The sequence below is a fragment of the Pan paniscus genome, chromosome 5, assembly GCF_029289425.2.
Source record: "Pan paniscus chromosome 5, NHGRI_mPanPan1-v2.0_pri, whole genome shotgun sequence".
Lineage (NCBI taxonomy): Eukaryota > Metazoa > Chordata > Mammalia > Primates > Hominidae > Pan > Pan paniscus.
Window position 1 is genome coordinate 42,119,206 of NC_073254.2, and position 18,295 is coordinate 42,137,500.

Sequence of the window (18,295 nt, forward strand, 5' to 3'; positions counted from 1 at the left end):
CGCCGGGCGGGCACACCGGACCAGCGTTCCCAGAACACTCCGCGAAGGTGTTCCTGAACTTCATTTCCCAGAGGCTTTAGCTAACGTGTACTTTGGCCCTGCGATGGGCCGCACATTTTCGCCGCCAGTCTTTTGCTCCTGTTTCAGGTATGCGTGTGCATTGTAAACTTGTCTGACTGAACTGATTATAAGAAATGCACGTCTACTGACCGAGCGCAGTGGCTCACGTCTGTAATCTGAGCACTTTGGGAGGCCGAGGTGGGTGGATCACTAGGTCAGGAGTTCGAGACTCAGCCTGGCCAATATGGTGACACCCCGTCTCTACTAAAAATACAAAAATTAGCCGGGCGTGGTGGCGCGCGCCTGTAGCTACTCAGGAGGCTGAGGCAGAAGAATCGCTTGAACCCGGGAGGAAGAGGTTGCAGTCAGCCGAGATCGCGCCACTGCACTCCAGCCTGGGCGGCAGAGCGAGACTCCGTCTCAAAAAAACAAAACAATAAAAAAAAAAAAAAAGAAAAGAAAAAAAAGAAAGAAAGAAAAGAAAAAAAAAGAAATACACGTCTACACACAGTTTTAAAACGCAAACAATCGTTACCTTTATTACATGTTCTACCTTCTATTTTCTGTTCTACTCTTTTGTCGTTTTGAAAATACTGGTAGTTACCCATTAAAATTGTTTTCACGACTCTCAAATGAGTGGCGACCAACTTTTTTTTTTTTTTTGAGACGAAATCTAGCTCTGTTGCTCAGGCTGGAGTGCAATGGCGCGATCTCGGCTCGCTGCAACCTCCACCTCCCGGGTTCAAGCGATTCTCCTGCCTCAGCCTCCCGAGTAGCTGGGATTACAGGCATGCACCACCATGCCCGGCTAATTTTTGTATTTTTAGTAGAGACGAGGGGGTCACCATGTTGGCCAGGCTGGTCTCGAACTCCTGACCTCAAGTGATCCGCCCGCCTCGGCCTCCCAAAGTGCTGGGATTGCAGGCGTGAGCCACTGCGCCCGGCCCCAACATGTTTTTCTAATGCTTAAGGAAACCCGGAGATAATATTCCCATGTTTTGCCACTTAGTAAAGCATTTTATATGCCTGTGTCAGCGAGCACATAGCTGCAAGTGTAGCCCATGGCCAGTCTGTCACTGTGTCCTTGGCAGAAAAAAAGAATCCAACAAATCGGTAGGTTTTTATATTTAAGACATGGCACTTGCATTTTATTATGCTGAAGTGCATCCCCAGCATTTGGATAAGGGGCCAAGGTCAAGTCTCTCAGACTGTTGGCTGACAAACATTAAACCTGGAAATCCTAACACTGAGTGTATGAAAAACATTTACAGTCAAGGGAACATGATAGAGAAAGCTTCGGTCATCTTAGAGAATGCATATATTGCCATGAAGAGAACATTGGTTTAAAAAAAAAAGTTCAAGAGAATGAAAAGACAAGTCACAGACTGGGAGAAAATACTTGCAAAGTACATATCTGATAAAGAACTGATATCCAAAATATATAAGAACTCTTAAACTCAACAATAAGGAGACAAACCGATTAAAAAATAGGCCAAAGACCCTAACAGATGTCACCAAAGAAGATATGCAGATGGAAAATAAGCATATGAAAAGATGCTCCACGTATGTCCTCAGTGAAATGCAAATTAAAACAATGGGATGCCACTATACACCTGTCAAAATGGCCAAAATCCAGAACCCTGACAATACCAAATGCTGACAAGGATGTGGAGCACAGGAGCTTTCATTCCTTGCTGGTGGGAATGCAAAATATTAGAGTTATGTTGGAGGACAGTTTGACAATTTCTTACAAAACTAAACATACTCTTACCATGTGATCTAGTAATTGTGTTCCTTGGTATTTATGCAAAGGAGTTGAAAATGTATGTCCACACAAAACGTGCCCAAGAATGTTTATAGCAGCTTTGTTCATGATAGGCAAAACTTGGAAGCAGCCAAGATGTCCTTCAGTACATGAATGAATACATAAACTATGATACATTCAGACAATGAAACATTCAGTAAGGAAAAGAAATGAGCTATCAAGCTACCAAAAAGGAAGAACAGAAGAATATTAAGTGCGTATTGGTGAGTGAAAGAAGTCAATCTGGAAAAGGCTACATACTGTATAATTCCATCTACATAACATTCCTGAAAAGGCTAATCTATGGAAACAGCAAAGATTGGTGGTTGCCAGGGGCTTAGGGGGAGGGAAAAAGGGAAGAATAAGTGACATTCAGTGGATTTTAAGAGGGAAGAATAAGTGACGTTCAGTGGATTTTAAGAGGGAAGAATAAGTGACGTTCAGTGGATTTTTAAGGCAGTGAAACTATTCTGTATGATATTGTAATGGCGAATACATGTTGTTATACATTTGTTAAAACCCATAGAATATACAGCACAAAGAGTGAACCGTAATATAAACTATGGTCTTTAGTTAATAATAATTTATCAACATTGGCTCATCAATTTTAACAGATGTACCACACTAGTGCAAGATGTTAATAATAGAGAAACTGGGGGAGGAGGGGAGAAGGAAGGAGTATACTGAAACTCTACTTTCTGCTCAATTTTTCTATAAACCTAAAACTGTTCCGAAAATTTTCTATTAAATTTAAAATATAAGAATGTTAAATATGCTTATGGTAAGGTCTCAGAAGGAAATTAATGACATGCAATTAGAAACTGAAGGAATGGTTATCTTGTTATAAAGTGGGAGAGCCTTGGCTGAATTGTATTCTATATTTGGGTGGAAAACAGAATTTGTACATGATGAACTTGAATATTTAGTTAAGAAGACTTCCAAGTAAAATGTGGAATGTGCAACCTGGTTAGTTATTGCTGCTTATGGTGAAATGCATGAGGAAAGAAATAAACTGAGGAAGGAACTATTCAGCACAAAGGAACCAGCACTCATGATTTGGAAAACTTTTAGCCATACCTTATACAAATGAGGCTTTCAATACATGTTGAGGACACAGAAAGATATAATTTTTGTCTTCAGTGACTTCTCTATATGTTGCCCAAAGTGGCCTCCAACTCCTGACCTCAAGCAATCCTCCCACCTCAGCCTTCCTAAATGCTGGGGTTACAGTCCATAAGCCACTGAACCCAGCCCTCAGAAACCTTTTGTGCTTAAAAAAACACCTCAGCAAAATACAAAGCAACTAGTGATATATTTGAACTGAAATTACTAATCAACTTTGGCTTGTTTTACTGTAACAATGACTAGGGACTGGCCACAGCTGCAATCTTACTTGTTTTACTGGGCTGAAAACAAAAACATAGTAGAATGGATCTCAGTAAAGGTAGAGAGTCAGGACTTAGTTGCAGGAAACAAAAACCAGTCCAGTTTCTACTTTAGCCCTAAATTGGAAACAAATCAAATGTCCTTCTATACTTAAAAAGGCAAATTGTCAGTTTTTCTTCAAATACAAGGAATACAAAGAAAATACATTTTTTTTCTACAAAGAAAAAAAAATTAGCTAGGAGTGGTTGGTGCATGCTTCTATTCCTAGCTACTCTGGAGGCTGAGGCAGAAGGATGGCTTGTGCCCAAGAGTTCAGGTTACAGTAAGCTATGATGGTGCCACTGCACTCCAGTCTGTGTGATAGAGTAAGACCCTGATTCTAAAAATTTTTTTAAATTTCTTAAAAGAGATTTGATATTTCTTTGGTATCTAACTTTATTCAAAGCTGGAGTTGCAAATGATTTCAGCAAAAAAAATAAAGATATGCTTGATAAAAATATGTCCACCAAATAAAAAGGATGTGATATGCATGAACTATGAACAACAATCTATAGCACAACTTATATTTGTATGGACACCTGGCTACCCCATCAAACTGCTTCATGTCTATTCCCTCAAATTATGGTCTTCCATAAAACTAGTGAATTTCTTTTAGTCTTCTTTTGAGCCTGTAGGGGTGAGAGAATCTTTTTTCTCCCTTCTGGAGGTTGGATATTTGAGTCTGAGAAATAAAGCTGCTAGTAGACAGATTAACAGAAGAAAAGGCATACACATTTATTATGCACATATGCACAGGGGTCCCAGAAAGTGTAAGTGAGACTCAAAGAAGGGGCAGATGGTTGAAGCTTAAATAGAACTTGGAGCTACATAAAGAAATAGGAGCTTGAAGGCTCCTGGAAGGTGGTGGCGAGAAGCAATGTGAGGGTCAGGGCAGGAACAGCTCTGGGAACAAAGCTTGTCTTATTATACAGATAAAGTCTCTCAAGTAGCAGCCCTCAGAATAGGTGGTGAAGAAAAGAATTGAAGTCTGGCTGGGCGAGATGTCCCGGGCATGGAGACCTTTAGTTTTCTCTCCTGGGATCTGAGTTAATCTTCTCTGGTTAATACAGATTCCAGGAGAGGGTTCATGACAATCTCTTTCCTTCTGGAGGAACCTCCGTAAGTCAAATAAGGGAAACTTCAGTGAAAGCCCCTCCCTGCCATTCAAGAAAGAAAGAGGATCAGGAGGCAGTGGGGCTGCGGAAGGTCAGAGAGACTTTGATTCTGAGGTTGCTTCTTTAGTTCAAAGTACTCAGCACTTCCAAGAGCCATACTTTGGGGTATCGTTTTCTGAGCTCTAACAAGGGTCCTCAGAAAATCTGTCTCTTCCCTTCCCGCTCTTCGTTCGTTTCTCCTCTTCCTCTTCCTCCTCTTCTTTCTCCTTCATCCTCTTCTTTCTACCTCCTGTCCCTCCTTCCTTTCTCTCTTCTCCTTTCTGGTCACTTTCTTCTTTTCCTCTTCCTTCTTGTCCCTCTTCCTCATTTATCTACTTAGCCGACATGATTTCTTAGCTTGCGATTGTTTCCCTCTTTTCTTAGATTAGTATATGGTTCCAAGAAGTAGATGAAAGCCAATTACAATAATCTGTGCATCCGAAGGGCTCAGGGAAACTCCAGGACCGGCAGCTTTAGACTTCAAGACGGAAGCACAAGAGGAAAAGAAAACATACTGCGTGGGTTAGATTTTGAGAGAAGGAGCGTCTGCCTTGGCCAAAAATCAAAGTAGGATCTTCCTTTTGATAGGTAACCTGGTTCCATGGGAACTCATGAACAATCTATAAATTTCTTTCTTAACCCAACTGAAGCGTGGAAGCGCATTGTGAAATGCAAAATGCCGTGCAAACGCGACCGGGTAGATATACTCCCTTGGGTTGGTGTGAGCCTAGAGACTTAGGGACCTCATCAGAGCAAGAAAGTGCAAGTAGGCTTTTCTGCATCATTTTCTGGCCCTCCAGTTCAGACACAAATCAAAAGTTAGTCCCTTCTTGAAAGCCATTAGCATTCATCAAGGAGCCTCAATGAGAGGAAGTTTCAAACAAAAACTAAATGTGTCAGGCCCAGATTTAGGGTGAGGGTCTGATTCCACTTCCTTGCGGGGTCAGTTTGGGTCCAGGTGAGAGAGGTACAGTGGTCTCTAGTTTTCTGGAAACGGTACTGCTGATAGGGCAAGGACTCCTTGCGGCTGCCCCAGAGAGGTTGGCTTGTCTTATCCAACTTGCACTTCACGTCAGAGTTTCTAATGAATTCGCAGACTCCAGTTTCTTGCCCAGGAAACCATTTTTACCGTATTTTGTTCTTTTGATCCTTCCTTGTCAGTTAGCTGGTGTAAATTCTGTTTAAAGACGTGAAGGGAGCTTTTTCCATTCGTGTAGTCGTGGCCGAGTGGTTAAGGCGATGGACTAGAAATCCATTGGGGTCTCCCCGCGCAGGTTCGAATCCTGCCGACTACGGGATGTTTTACTGAGAACAGTTCAGCGAGGAAATAGGATCTCACATTTGCTTCCAGTTTGGGAGTAAAGAAAGTCGTGATAGAGTCTCTGCGTGCCACCTAACATAGCCTGAACTTTTGCCGACTTCGGGATGTTTTACTGAGAACAGAGAGGAATCTATTTACTTCAGAGAGGAAATACGATGTCATATTTGCTTTCAGTTTGGGGGCGAGGGAACTCGTGATAAAGCTTCTGCGTGCCACTTGACGCATCCTGAACTTTAAAAATACATCTGCAGACTCTTTATCTATTTTACCTCAACGGAGCGCAGGTATTGGTCCCACCTCTGCTTTTCCTGTCTTTGAAACCAACCGATGCACCTTTCGGGATTTTTAACTCCTATGTTAGCTAGGGCTCCAACCATGGTTGAAGATAGACGGAAACCAGTGCGTCACAAAGGAGGCTAGCGAGAGTTCTTTTTTAAAAGGGTCTGACAAAGCGTCCGAGGAATGAAGGAGGAACTGGAGAGGATTCGCGGTTGGGCGGAGACACGTTCGCTGAATTGCCTTGCGTATATTTGGTAGGGGAAACGTGTGACTGCAGAGCAAAGAAAGATGGACAATAGCGAGTAACTTCACAGGGATTTCCTAAGAGCCGCATTTTTACGTCAATTCCTCGTTAGTATAGTGGTGAGTATCCCCGCCTGTCACGCGGGAGACCGGGGTTCGATTCCCCGACGGGGAGGAGGCTTAAGTTTTTTTAGAAAAGCACACTTCCGGTAAACACAGTCTCTAGTCTTCTGGGCAAATGTTGGGTTCTCTCTTTCTTTAGCAGAGTTCTTTCAAACCAACGAAATACTGGTCGCAAAAACCATAAGCTGTAGAAATCATGAGGTTCTGTAATAGCAAGAAAATCTCCACTCTCCACTGTAATCTCCATCACAGTGGAGAAACCGGGTAGATACCATCTTAACCAAGTGATTGAATCAGTATTGGGATGAATCTACATTATATACCTTTTTTATAGGATGTGCTCATGAGAGCACAACGTCACTTTTGTGGTATTCTTGGCAAAAATATGTAATCTAAATCAGAAAACATCAGACAAACCCATATTGAGGGAGATTTTAACAAAATAACTGACTTGTACGCCTCAAAAACTGCAATTACTTTTGCATCAACCTAGTAACAGGCAAGCAGGGAGGAAAAATAAATAAATAAATAAACAAACAAATAAAATAACAAAGTTACAGAGCACAAAGAAAGGCTGACTAAATAGTCCACATTATAGAAGATCTTAAAGATATGACAGCAACATATGGTCTGGAATTTTTATCTTAAAGGACATTATTGAAATAGTTGGTGAAATCTCAATAAAGTCTATAGATTTTATAATATTATGAATGTGAATTCCTGATTGTATTAATTGTTCTATGGTTATAGAACAAAATGTCTTTAAGAAAATTCACACCTATTTACAAAATACGTATTTAAGGGTAAGGGGAGGTATGTGTCTTCAAACTCACTGTCAAATAGTTCAGAAATATACATGTATGTATATATATGAGAGAGAGAAGGAAAAGAAAATATAGGAATATCCTTAATGTGCTAATATTGAGGGAATTGGGGTGAAGGGTGCTCAGGAATTATCTGTATTATTCATGTACTGTGTCTGTCAGTCTAAAATAATTTCAGAATGGAAAGTTAAAAGGAGAAAGCCTAATAAAACTATAAATGAAAATATACGAATTAAAATGTAAAAGGGCAAATATACAATTTTGAACAATACATATGACAAGAGTGATGACTACATTAATGAATAGGAATTTAGAACTGATGAAGGAGTGGGATTCAAAATGTTATGAGTGAGCAAGAAAATTCATAACATGTGACAAAAGCTACATAAAGAGTGAATGCCTGAAACAACATTGTTTCGTAATGATTACATGTTGGAATATGAAAACAAATGGTACTAAATTTCAAAACAGCAACGACAATATAAAATGGAAAGGTATGGCGAAATCCAAATCATTCTAAGCTCCTTTATAATAAGGTAGGAATTAGAAGTGTACCTAGTATGTACCCTCGACCAACGCTGAATGGATGAATATTAAAAGCAATATTTTTGTGAGCCATAATCAAAGCCAACAGCATTGCTTCTTTAATGAAAGAATACTCTTCCAGCATATAACAATATGTCTGATTTTGTTTTAAAAATACTTATTGGCCAGGCGAGGTGGCTCATGCCTCTAATCCAAGCACTTTGGGAGGCTGAGGCGGGTGGATCACCTGAGGTCTGGAGTTTGATACCAGCCTGGCCAACCTGCTGAAACCCCATCTCTACTAAAAATACAAAAATTAGCTGGGTGTGGTGGCGGGCACCTGTAATCCCAGCTACTCGGAGGCTGAGGCAGGAGAATCACTTGAACCCGGGAGGCGGAGGTTGCAGTGAACCAAGATTGCAGCATTGCACTCCAGCCTGGGCGACAGAGCAAGACTCTGTCTCGAAAAAAAAAAAAGAAAAATAATAATTATTAACATTTTGTCATGAAATTTTGGCCATCAAATTTAAAAGTTAATATTATTGTGCAACACTTTCAGCCAATGGATTCTTTTTTCCGTTAAGACTGTTGCACAGTAGAGTGATTGATGCCCCATCCTTTTCACCTAACATTGAATCTCGTTTGTCTCTATTACTTCCTTTTAATCTATTATTTCTTTTTTAATCTAGAAGAAAAATGATTCATCGTGGATAAGAACTATAAAGCAATTGTTTTGTTTGTTTGTTTGTTTCTGGCTTTTTTTTTTTTTTTTTTTTTTTGAGACAGAGTCTCGCTCTATCGCCCAAGCTGCTGTGCAATGGCGCAATCTTGGCTCACCACAACCTCTGCCTCCTGAGTTCAAGCCATTCTCCTGGCTCAGCCTCCCGAATAGCTGGGATTGCAGGCGTGTATTTTGAGTAGAGACAGGGTTTCACCATGTTGGCCAGGCTGGTCTTGAGAACTCCTGACCTCGTGATCCACCTGCCTCAGCCTCCCAAAATGCTGGGATTACAGGTGTGAGCCACCAAGCCCGACTTAAAGCAACTGTTTGAAGGCACTGATAAGCTGTCAACCCAGGCAAGGCTTGACAAACTACAATCCTTGAGAGAAGGGAAGCACATTATATGAGTTTGCACATTTGAAAGTGCTTTCCTCCTGAAGGTGTGTCCCGTATTGCACCATTGTGGAATAGACCTCATGTGGAAAGAGGCAGTTGTGCTGGACTAAGGAGATACTGGTCAGAGTTTGGGGCTACCAACGTGCATAGAACTTGATGGTCAAAATTCAAGTGATGAGGGAACCACAGAGAAAGATCTCAAATTTGTATTATAAATTCTCCTTATATTACTGGCTAATTCCTAAGTTGTACCTACACAGGAAGATGTTCCAGTACAGGAAAGAGCAACTGGAAGGCTAATGATCTGTAGAGATCCAGTAGTGCATGGTTCTAGGGAGACAGAGGTTGATGTTCATGCCTCTCCCAGTTGGAGCCCCATTGGTAAAATGGCTGTTGTTTTGAGACTTCAGAAATACTAACCCTTAGCACTAAGTGATAAACCTTTAAAGTAAGGACCACATAAAAGGAGTAAGGCTATGCCTTCACAGCAAGGAAAAACTAAACTAGACAAATTGTAACAAAGCTTCAGTCTTTGTTGTATCCCGGAAAAACTACCAGAAGACTCTGAATGTTTTGAAATAAAGCAGTTTGTGTCCTACACTCTACAGGTCAAGGAAGAAAACACAATATAAATTTTTAAATGTTTTAAGCTGAAAGATAATGAAAATAAGACGTATCATAATTTGTCTAATGCATCTAAAGCTGTTTATAGAGAACAATTTTTACTTTTAACTACATGTATTACAACAATAGAAAGATTGAAAATCCATGATCTAACTCAAGAGACTATAAAAAGCCAGCAATTTAAATGCAAAAAGTACAAGGAGCTATTAAAAATAAGTGCAGAAATCAATAAAATGGAAAGCAAACATACATCACAGAAAATCAACAAAGTAAAAGTTTGGTTCTTTGAAAAGATTGATAAAACGAATGTACCCTGAATAAGACTGATTTTAAAAAGAGGGTAAGATAACACATGAATACTAGCATTGGGAATGAAACAGATTATATGTATGTGTGTGTGTGTATATATATATATATATACATGCGCACATATATACACCCTAAAGATATTTTAAAAACAAGAAAGAGGTATTATAAATGTGTTTATGTCAATATATGTGAAACATTTGATGAAATAGATACATTCCTTGAAAAACACAATATGGCCAGGTGCAGTGGATCACGCCTGTAATCCTAGCACTTCGGGAGACCGAGGCAGGTGGATCACCTGAGGTCAGGAGTTTGAGACCAGCCTGGCCAACATGGTGAAACCCTGTCTCTACTAAAAATACAAAAATTAGCCAGGCGTGGTGGCACATGCCTGTAATCCCAGCTACTCTGGAGGCTGAGGCACAAGAATTGCTTGAACCCGGGAGGCAGAGGTTGCAGTGAGCCAAGATCACGCCACTGCACTCCAGCCTGGGCCACAGAGTGAGACTCCGTCTCAAAAAAAAAAAAGAAAGAAAGAAAGAAAAAAAGACAAACAATATGCCACAACTGACACCAAAAGCAATAGGAAATCTTTATTGCCCTATACTTATTGGAAAAATTAAATCCATAATTTAAAGAGCCACTCATATACACTTCCAGGCGTAGGTAGATTCACTTGTGAATTCCCACATACAAGTAAGAGATAAATAATATCAGTCTTTCAGAAAGCTATTCAGAGAACTGAAAAAGAGAAAACATTGTTCAGCTAATTTAACTACACAGACATAATTCTGATACCAAAACCCAGAAAGAGAGTACAAGAACAGAATATTACAAGCCAATATTTCTTTTAAACATAGACTCAAAACTTTTTACCAAAATATTAGCAAAGTAAATAAAGCATATTATTTTAAAAGTCAAAACATTATATTCAAATCAGATTTACTCTAGAAATGGAAATTTGGTTTAACTTTTTAAAATGTAATTTGCCACATTAATAGAATAAATATAAAAACCAAATTTTCATCTTAGTAGACATAGACTAAGCATTTGATAAAATTCAATAATTCATGATTAAAAACTCTCAAAATGAGAATAAAGGGGAATTTCTTTAGTCTAATAAATCTTAACTACAAAACACCTACGATGAACCTGAGTTTGGGAACATGACAAGAATGCCCACGATTATCACTTCTATTCAATACTATGGTGGCAATAGTAGCTACTGCAGTAAAATAAGAAAAATAAATGATTGATATTAATATTGGGAAATACAGCCTTCATTATTAGAACTTGATTATGAGTGTACAAAACTGAGAAGAATCTAAAAAATGATTGGAATTAGTAAGTAAATTTAGCATGGTACTGACTTCATGGTCAACATACAAAATATCAAATATGCTCACGTATACTAGCAACAAACAAATGAAAAATGAAATTTTAAAAAGTCAATTTCTGAGGATGAGTGCAGTGGCTCCCACCAGTAATCCCAGCACTTTGGGAGGCAGAGGCAGGAAAGTCTCTTGAGCCCAGGAGTTTGAGACTAGACAATATAGTGAGAGCCTATCTCTACAAAAACATTGTTTAAAAAAATTAGCCAGGCGTGGTGGTGCACATTTGTGGTCTCAGCTACTTGGGAGGCTGAGGTAAGAGGATCGCTTGAACCTGGAAGGTCAAGGGTGCAGTAAGCCATGACCATGCCACTACACTCCAGCGTGGGTGACAAAGTGAGATACTGTTTCACAAAACAACAACAAAAAGTTCCATTTACAACAGCATTAATAAATGTAAAAAAAGTGTGCAAAAAAACTATAATAAAAACTAAAAAACATTACTGGGATAAATTAAAGAAGACTTAAATAAATGAAGTGATGTATCAGGTTTATAATTAGGAAGATTTAATATTGTTAGGATATTAATTTTTCCTAAATTGATCAATAGATTCAATGAAATCCCAATCAAAATACCAGCATGTATTTTTGTGGAAATTAAGTATATTTTTGTAAATGCAAAGGAATTTGAAAAATCATGTCAATATTGTAGAAGATTAACTAAGCTTGAAAACTTATGCTGCCAATTTACAAAATACGTAGGTCAATTCAGTCAAGTAAGAATGATCTTTTTAATCACATAGAGTAAAAATAAACCTTGACCCCTATGTCACATTATAAACAAAATTATTTTATTATATAATAGACATCAATGTGATAGAAAAAAAGATAAAATTTCTAGAAGAAAACACAGTAGAACATCTTCATGATCTTGGGCTAGGCAAAGATTTCTCAAACAGTATATTAGGAACATAAATCATAAAATAAGATGCATTGGGCTTATTTTAAATAAGGGATGTATTGGCTGCAAAAGACAGCATTAAAAGAGTGAAAACACAGCCAAGGAATGGAAACGGCATTTACAATATCTATATTTATATCTATATCTATATCTATATCTGAAGCCATCAAATAATTAATATCTAGATTAATATCCTATATAGCCTAGGCTGGTCTCTAACTTCTGGGCTCACAAGATCCACCCACCTCAGCCTCCCGAAGTGCTGGGATTACAGGCAGGAACCACTGCACCAGGCCCAATCTGTTTTGTTTGTTTGTTTGTTTGTTTTTGAGATAGAGTCCCACCCTGTCGCTAAAGCTGGAGTGCAATGGTGTGATCTTGGCTCACTGAAACCTCCGCCTCTTGGATTCAAACAATTCTCCTCCCTCAGCCTCCCCGGTAGCTGGGATTACAGGCGCCCACCACCACGCCCAGCTAATTTTTGTATTTTTAGTATACAGACAGGGTTTCACCATGTTGGCCAGGCTGGTCTCGAACTCCTGACCTCGTGATCTGCCCATCTCGGCCTCCCAAAGTGTTGGGATTATAGGCGTGAGCCACCGTGCCCGGCCCAATCTATTTTTTAATTGAAATATTTAGTCTGTGTATATTCAAAACATATTTAGTTGAGTTTAAGTGTACCATCTTGCTATCCTTTTAATTTCAGCAATATGTTCTTCTCTGATTCTTACTCTCTTGCCTCTTTTTAGGTTGAGAAATATTTATATTATTCTTGTTCTCCTGAATTAATTTTTATTTATACATAAAATGTTTAACGTAGCTATAAGCACATCATTTTAAGATTTGCCCCTAGGCAGATGACAATTTTTATGATATTGAAACTGGAACTTTTAATTTTAATTTACTTATTTTTGTTTTATTTTATTTTATTTTGTGTTTTTAGTTTTTTTCAGACAGGTTCTCACTTTGTCACCCAGGCTGGAGCACAGTGGCACAATTTCGGCTCACTGCACCCTCCCACTCCCAGGTTCAAGAGATCCTCCTGCCTCAGCCTCCTGAGTAGGTGGGACTACAGGTGTGTGCCACCATACCCAGCTAATTTTCTTTTCTTTCTTTTTTTTTTTTCTTTTTTTTTGAGATGGAATCTCGCTCTGTTGCCCAGGCTGGAGTGCAGTGCCACGATCTTGGCTCACTGCAACCTCCGCCTCCCAGGTTCAAGCAATTCTCCTGCCTCAGCCTCCCGAGTAGCTGGGATTACAGGCATATACCACCACGCCCAGCTAAGTTTTGTATTTTTAGTAGAGACAGGGTTTCACAATGTTAGCCAGGCTGGTCTCGAACTCCTGACCTCAAATGATCTCCCCGCCTCAGCCTCCCAAAGTGCTGGGATTAAAGGCATGTGCCACTGTGCCCGGCCTAAACATTTATTCCAATCACTGTATGCAACTCTTTCACTTTTTTTTTTTGAGTCTCCCTCTGTTGACAGGCTAGAGTGCAGTGGTGTGATCTTGGCTCACTGCAACCTCTGCCTCCCGGGTTCAAGCTGTTCTCCTGCCTCAGCCTCCCGAGTAGCTGGGACTACAGGCGCACACCACCAGGCCCAGCTAATATTTTGTATTTTTAGTAGAGATGGGGTTTCACCATGTTGACCAGGCTGGTCTCGAACACCTGACCTCAGGTGATCCGCCTGCCTTGGCCTCCAAAATGCTGAGATTACAGGCATGTGCCACCGCGCCCAGCCAAACTTTTAATTTTTAATTTTCACTTGTTTGTTTTTAATATACAAATACATTTGAATTTTTGTATCTTGATCATGAAACCAGCTACCATGCTAATTCTTTTATTAATTCCAACTTTCAGATTTTTCGTTTTACTTTAGCCTCGAGAAAACCCTTTGTTGGCTGGGCGTGGTAGATCACACCTGTAATCCCAGCACCTTGGGAGGCTGAGGCAGGCGGATCATCTGAGGTCAGGAGTTCGAGACCAGCCTGGACAACATAGTGAAACCCTGTCTCTACTAAACATACAAAAGTTAGCTGGGCATGGTGGCGGGCCCCTGTAATCCCAGCTATTCAGGGGGGTGAGGCAGGAGAATCACTTGAACCTGGGAGACAGAGGCTGCAGTGAGCCGAGATCATGCCACTGCACTCCAGCCTGGGTGACAGAGCAAGACCCTGTCTCAAAAACAAACAAACAAACAAACAAACAAAACCTTTATTATGTCTTGTAATACACATCTGTTAATGAGATATTGCCTCAACTTTTGTTTGACTTAAATTATCTTTATTTTTCACCAGTCAGATCAGATTAGGGCCCACCTTAATGGTCTCATTTAAACTCAATCACTTCTTTAAAGGTTCCATCTCCACATACAGTCATATTCTGAGGTACTGGGGGTTAGGACTTCAACAGGTAAATTTTGAGGGGACACAATTCAGCCTATAACACCTTCAGACAAAGCAGGCAAACACTATGCAAAAATGGCTTCATTGCTGAAATCTTAAAACGTTAAGGAAGATCTAATATACACATACTCTTTCGGAAAATAGAAAAAATGAAAACTCTTCACAATTCTTTTTATAGGGCCAGCATAATCTTCATACTAAAACTTGACAAGGAATTACTAAAGAAGAAATTACAAGTCAATCTTTGTGTTAAACATTCTAGATATAAAACCACTAAAGACGGTAAGAGCAATCAGACCCAGTAATATGCAGAAAGAACAGTCAAATGTTAAGCTGTAATGTGTGTTTCAGTAACACGAATTTTTTAATATAAAAAATCAATCACTTTAAATTTACCACAAAGTATAAGAGAAAAAACCAAATAATCATATCAGTAGATGCAGTAAAAGTATTTGACAAAATTCAACACCACGTTGGTTTAAAAAAAAAAGCAATCTATGTATAGAAAGGAAATTTCTTAATCCCAGAATGCATATATACAAAATCCTACATTTAATATCCTAATTATAGTAAATATTTAACACTTTCTCCCAGATACTGGGACCAAGACAAGCATGACCACTATCACCACTGCTATTCAACATTGTATTGGGCATCTTAGGCCATTACATAAGACAAAGTATTAAAAGATATTAAAATTGAAATGAAGAAATAGGACTGCCATCATTGGCAGATAATGTATTTATGTATTTGAAAAATCTCTAAAATCTACAAATCATTAGAATCATTAAGTGAAAATAAGTTTGCTGGGTACAAAAACCAATATTCAAATATATGTTGTATTCATATATACTTTGAAAAAATAGACAATACATTTTAAAACTGTGATTTACAATATCAAGAACACTATCAATAACCTAATAATAAATACAATAATAAATGTAATAAAAATATGTGAGTGGTACATTAATAGCTACAAATCACTGTGCACAGAAGTTTTTAAATATCAAAATAAGTGAAGGGATATAACGTATTCATTGATTGAAAGGCTCAGATTCAATGTAATTGAAATAAAATATTGAAACAGGACTTTTGGTAGAGTTGACAAGTTGTTTCTACAACACATGTGCAACTGGAAAGGACCTAGAATCACCAAGGAAGTCTTTCAGAGGAAGAGCAAATCTGAAGGACTTTCACTACCACATAATGAGATTTATTTTATTCTGAAGATACACTGATTAAGAAAGAGTGTTACTGACATAAAGATAGAGACCGATGAAACAAAATGGATCTACCTATGTAAAACCACATACAATGCAATTCAATCAGGGAAAGAGAGATTTTTCCAAAGGTGGTGCTGAATCAACTGGATATACAAAGGAAGACCATGTGGGCACTGACGTCTTCCTTAAATTATTCCCTAAAAAAATTCAAGATAGATTAAAAATCCAAATGTTCAAGTTAAAATAATAAAAGTTATAAAGGAAAACAATGAACTATCTTCATGAACTTTGGGTTGGCAAATACTTCCTGTTTAATAAGCACAAAAAGCAATAACTATAAAAGAAACAGATTGATAAACTGACTTTCTTTTAGACTTCAGAACTTCAGTCATCCAAAGACACCATCAACAATGTAAAAAGGCAAAGCACAGAATAGAAGAAGATATTTGTAATACATATTTATGACAAAGGATTCATGTCTAGTGTGATGGTTAATACTGAGTGTCGATTTGATTGGATTGAAGGATGCAATATTGATCCTGGGTGTGTCTGTAAGGGTGTTGCCAAAGGAGATTAACATTTGAGTCACTGGGCTGGGGAAGGCAGACCCACCGTTAATTGGGTGGGAACCATCTAATTAGCCACCAGCGAATATAAAGCAGGCAGAAAAACTTGAAGAGACGAGATGGGCCTAGCCCATCAGCCCACATCTTTCTCCCATGCTGGATGCTTCCTGCCCTGGAACATGTGAAAATGGACTAATACACCAGTCTGTTACACTGGGTCCTCTTTCAAGGACAGTGAAAGTTCCTCCTCAGTGCAATACTGACATTACTTTTAATCCTCTGGGAAGGCCCTCTATTTTGGCAAAACATTTCAGCTTCAACATCTGTACAGGGTATAGTAGATTGGTAGTAACCATCTCCATCTCCTTCAAGTGAGCCTTCCTAGACCAGAGGCTAGAGAGAACAACATTTCTCCAACTCTTGCAGTTAGGGTTCTGGGTGTGATTTAAGCTTTGCCTCAGGATTTTCAAATATGGAAATAAGGAGCCTTCTGTTTCTGTTTTTTTATGTTCACAAGCATTGTCATGGGCTCGAGGTTTTCTGCAGAGGAACACAACATAAGGAGCATCAGTTTGCTCATTCACATCTGGGAGGCATGCTGTGCTCTGCAAAATGTGATTCTCAAAGTATGGTTCCCAGACCAGCAGCAACAGAATTTGGCAACTTGTTTAGAAATGTAAATTGCTTTCTGACTGCTCTGTGTTTTCTTTGAGCCTGTATTTGTCTATTTGGCATCCATTGATCCATTTGGCATCGTTGATCAGAGGGGCCAAACTATAGCCAAAGTTATTTACTTCTCCTGCTATCCAGAGCCCATACTTTGAATGACCTCCTTTATCTAACTCACACACTAAGCCAATATTTCCCCTGGGGTAAGTCAACTAAGGGCCAAATATCAGACAACCAGGGACAGCCTCTATATCCAAAGCCTGCCAGAATTATTCAAACTAGCCAATTCTAAACTGTTTACCCTGATCTGCCCTGCCTTTCCCATGGAAACCCCAACAAAGACTTTAATTTATGCCTTCCTTTTCACTCCTTTCTGCCTCCTGGGTGACACTGGTACTTCCCAGTGTGGCCCTGCATGGTGTGCTGCACTTCTCGTTTCTAGGGAAACTGTGAATAACATTATAATTTTCTTTCAATGGCATTGACCTCTCTGTCTTCACTCCATCATCTTTATAAATTAAGACCTGGGCACAAATCACTGACAGACTTACCTGAAATGAACAATTCTAGTGAAAGCATCTTGAGTTCCTACTTTCTTGATTGTGGGAACAACAACAGCCTCGATGGAGACTATTTCTTCGAGGTTATTTTGGGAACAATTCCTGCAGAATCAAATTAGAACTGATACCTTCCTCCATCCCTGTCTTCTAAAAATTTTGTAAGCCTCTATATTCTTTATTAATCCCGTTTTATTTAAAATAGTTTGAGAGGTTTTGATTCTTAGGTACAGTTTTTTTATTATTTAGTTTGGCCGGGCACAGTGGCTCATGCCTATAATCTCAGCACTTTGGGAGGCTGAGGCAGGTGGATCACCTGAGGTCAGGAATTCAAGGCCAGCCTGGCCAATATGGCGAAACCTCGTCTCTACTAAAAATACAAAAATTAGCTGGGCATGGTGGCGTGTGCCTGTAATCCCAGTTACTCATAGGGCTGAGGCAGAAGAATCCTTTGAACCTAGGAGGCGGAGATTGTGCCACTGCACTCCAGCCTGGGCAACAGAGTGAGACTCCATCTCAAAAATAAAATAAATCAATCAATTAATTAAATTAATTAATTTTTTTTTTTTTGTAGAGATAAGGGTCTTGCTTCGTTGCCCAGGCTGTTGCCCAGGTTGGTCTTGGATGCCTGGCCTCAAGTGATCCTCCCACCTCGGCCTCCCAAAGTGCTGCAATTACATATGTGAGCCACCACACCTTGCCTAAGTACATTTTTAATTGACATATAACACAATATTGATACAGAAAGGTATCTGTATCATAATTATACAGCTCA

The 18,295-nt window shown here is 39.2% G+C and overlaps 2 non-coding genes across 2 annotated transcripts; both read left to right on the forward strand.

Moving 5' to 3' along the window:
• Positions 1-5,656: 5,656 nt before the first annotated feature.
• On the forward strand, positions 5,657-5,738 carry TRNAS-AGA (transfer RNA serine (anticodon AGA)). The gene has a single exon. It is a non-coding gene; the product is annotated as a tRNA-Ser (tRNA).
• A 651-nt stretch (positions 5,739-6,389) lies between these two features.
• Positions 6,390-6,461, forward strand: TRNAD-GUC (transfer RNA aspartic acid (anticodon GUC)). Its single transcript has one exon. It is a non-coding gene; the product is annotated as a tRNA-Asp (tRNA).
• Positions 6,462-18,295: the final 11,834 nt, after the last annotated feature.